The sequence below is a fragment of the Oryctolagus cuniculus genome, unplaced genomic scaffold (genome assembly GCF_964237555.1).
Source record: "Oryctolagus cuniculus unplaced genomic scaffold, mOryCun1.1 SCAFFOLD_38, whole genome shotgun sequence".
NCBI classification, from domain to species: Eukaryota; Metazoa; Chordata; class Mammalia; order Lagomorpha; family Leporidae; genus Oryctolagus; species Oryctolagus cuniculus.
Genome location: NW_027208391.1, coordinates 1,490,702 through 1,494,673, shown reverse-complemented (window position 1 = coordinate 1,494,673; position 3,972 = coordinate 1,490,702).

Genomic DNA, 3,972 nt, shown 5'->3' with positions numbered 1-3,972 from the left:
AGTTGTAGCAAGATCTGGGATTGAGATAGCCACAACACACCAGATAGTTTTGTTTTCATCCAGGAGTATCTGGACAAATTGTTGTGGATTTCTGGTGAAATTTAACCAAAAATCACCGTGAAAGTGGTTTCGGAGAAAAGCACAAACATGCTGTTCGGCAAATGAATGCAATGTCATGTTTACAGAAAGAAATATCATGTTTCTTAGGTTTCTGAAGCTTTCTTACTAGAAAACTCGAATGTGTGGAGTATTTGACTCCAGGTGGAACCAATTAGCGTTTGCCAGCAGAAAACAAAAAGGGTCCCGCTAAAATGCATTCAAAACCTTAAAGTCCATAGAGAATATCCAGAAAACACAAACACACACAGAGGCTGTAGCATGATCTGGAATTGAGATAGCCACAACACACCAGATAGTTTTGTTTTCATCCAGGAGTATCTGGACAAATTGTTGTGTATTTTGGGTGAAATTTATCCAAAATAACCGTGAAAGTGGTTTTGGAGAAAAGCACAATGTTCCTGTTCGGCAAATGCATCCAATGTCATGTTTACAGAAAGAAATATCATGTTTTCTCAGGTTTCTGGAGCTTTCTTCCTAGAAAACTCGAATGTGTGGAGTATTTGACTCCAGGTGGAACCAATTAGCGTTTGCCAGCAGAAAACAAACAGGGTCCTGCTAAAATGCACTCAAAACCTTAAAGTCCATAGAGAATATCCAGAAAACGCAAACACACACTGAGGCTGTAGCAAGATCTGTGATTGACATAGCGACAAATCACCAGATAGTTTTGTTTTCATCCAGGAGTATCTGGACAAATTGTTGTGGATTTCGGGTGAAATTTAACCAAAAATCACCGTGAAAGAGGTTTTGGAGAAAAGCACAATCTTCCTGTTCGGCAAATGCATCCAATGTCATGTTGACAGAAAGAAATATCATGTTTTGTCAGGTTTCTGAAGCTTTCTTCCTAGAAAACTCGAATGTGTGGAGTATTTGACTCCAGGTGGAACCAATTAGCGTTTGGCAGCAGAAAACAAAAAGGGTCCTGCTAAAAGGCATTCAAAACCTTAAAGTCCATAGAGAATATCCAGAAAACACAAACACACACAGAGGCTGTAGCAAGATCTGGGATTGAGATAGCCACAACACACCAGATAGTTTTGTTTTCATCCAGGAGTATCTGGACAAATTGTTGTGGATTTTGGGTGAAATTTAACCAAAAATCACCGTGAGAGAGGTTTTGGAGAAAATCACAAACTTCCTGTTCCGCAAATGCATCCAACGTCATGTTTACAGAAAGAAATATTATGTTTTCTCAGGTTACTGAAGCTTTCTTCCTAGAAAACTCGAATGTGTGGAGTATTTGACTCCAGGTGGAACCAATTAGCTTTTGGCAGCTAAAAACAAAACCTTACAAACAAAAATGCATTCAAAACCTTAAAGTCCATAGAGAATGTCCAGAAAACACAAACACAGAAGTTGTAGCAAGATCTGGGATTGAGATAGCCACAACACACCAGATAGTTTTGTTTTCATCCAGGAGTATCTGGACAAATTGTTGTGGATTTCAGGTGAAATTTAACCAAAAATCACCGTGAAAGTGGTTTCGGAGAAAAGCACAAACATGCTGTTCGGCAAATGAATCCAATGTCATGTTTACAGAAAGAAATATCATGTTTCTTAGGTTTCTGAAGCTTTCTTACTAGAAAACTCGAATGTGTGGAGTATTTGACTCCAGGTGGAACCAATTAGCGTTTGCCAGCAGAAAACAAAAAGGGTCCCGCTAAAATGCATTCAAAACCTTAAAGTCCATAGAGAATATCCAGAAAACACAAACACACACAGAGGCTGTAGCATGATCTGGAATTGAGATAGCCACAACACACCAGATAGTTTTGTTTTCATCCAGGAGTATCTGGACAAATTGTTGTGTATTTTGGGTGAAATTTATCCAAAATAACCGTGAAAGTGGTTTTGGAGAAAAGCACAATGTTCCTGTTCGGCAAATGCATCCAATGTCATGTTTACAGAAAGAAATATCATGTTTTCTCAGGTTTCTGGAGCTTTCTTCCTAGAAAACTCGAATGTGTGGAGTATTTGACTCCAGGTGGAACCAATTAGCGTTTGCCAGCAGAAAACAAACAGGGTCCTGCTAAAATGCACTCAAAACCTTAAAGTCCATAGAGAATATCCAGAAAACGCAAACACACACTGAGGCTGTAGCAAGATCTGTGATTGACATAGCGACAAATCACCAGATAGTTTTGTTTTCATCCAGGAGTATCTGGACAAATTGTTGTGGATTTCGGGTGAAATTTAACCAAAAATCACCGTGAAAGAGGTTTTGGAGAAAAGCACAATCTTCCTGTTCGGCAAATGCATCCAATGTCATGTTGACAGAAAGAAATATCATGTTTTGTCAGGTTTCTGAAGCTTTCTTCCTAGAAAACTCGAATGTGTGGAGTATTTGACTCCAGGTGGAACCAATTAGCGTTTGGCAGCAGAAAACAAAAAGGGTCCTGCTAAAAGGCATTCAAAACCTTAAAGTCCAGAGAGAATATCCAGAAAACACAAACACACACAGAGGCTGTAGAAGATCTGGGATTGAGATAGCCACAACACACCAGATAGTTTTGTTTTCATCCAGGAGTATCTGGACAAATTGTTGTGGATTTCGGGTGAAATTTAACCAAAAATCACCGTGAGAGAGGTTTTGGAGAAAATCACAAACTTCCTGTTCCGCAAATGCATCCAACGTCATGTTTACAGAAAGAAATATTATGTTTTCTCAGGTTACTGAAGCTTTCTTCCTAGAAAACTCGAATGTGTGGAGTATTTGACTCCAGGTGGAACCAATTAGCTTTTGGCAGCTAAAAACAAAACCTTACAAACAAAAATGCATTCAAAACCTTAAAGTCCATAGAGAATGTCCAGAAAACACAAACACAGAAGTTGTAGCAAGATCTGGGATTGAGATAGCCACAACACACCAGATAGTTTTGTTTTCATCCAGGAGTATCTGGACAAATTGTTGTGGATTTCAGGTGAAATTTAACCAAAAATCACCGTGAAAGTGGTTTCGGAGAAAAGCACAAACATGCTGTTCGGCAAATGAATCCAATGTCATGTTTACAGAAAGAAATATCATGTTTCTTAGGTTTCTGAAGCTTTCTTACTAGAAAACTCGAATGTGTGGAGTATTTGACTCAAGGTGGAACCAATTAGCGTTTGCCAGCAGAAAACAAAAAGGGTCCTGCTAAAATGCATTCAAAACCTTAAAGTCCATAGAGAATATCCAGTAAACACAAACACACACAGAGGCTGTAGCATGATCTGGAATTGAGATAGCCACAACACACCAGATAGTTTTCTTTTCATCCAGGAGTATCTGGACAAATTGTTGTGGATTTCAGGTGAAATTTAACCAAAAAATCACCGTGAAAGTGGTTTTGGAGAAAAGCACAATCTTCCTGTTCGGCAAATGCATCCAATGTCATGTTTACAAATACAAATATCATGTTTTCTCAGGTTTCTGAAGCTTTCTTCCTAGAAAACTCGAATGTGTGGAGTATTTGACTCCAGGTGGAACCAATTAGCGTTTGCCAGCAGAAAACAAAAAGGGTCCTGCTAAAATGCACTCAAAACCTTAAAGTCCATAGAGAATATCCAGAAAACACAAACACACACAGAGGCTCTAGCAAGATCTGTGATTGAGATAGCTACAAATCACCAGATAGTTTTGTTTTCATACAGGATTATCTGGACAAATTGTTGTGGATTTCGGGTGAAATTTAACCAAAAATCACCGTGAAAGAGGTTTTGGAGAAAAGCACAATCTTCCTGTTCGGCAAATGCATCCAATGTCATGTTTACAGAAAGAAATATCATGTTTTCTCAGGTTTCTGAAGCTTTCTTCCTAGAAAACTCGAATGTGTGGAGTATTTGACTCCAGGTGGAACCAATTAGCGTTTGGCA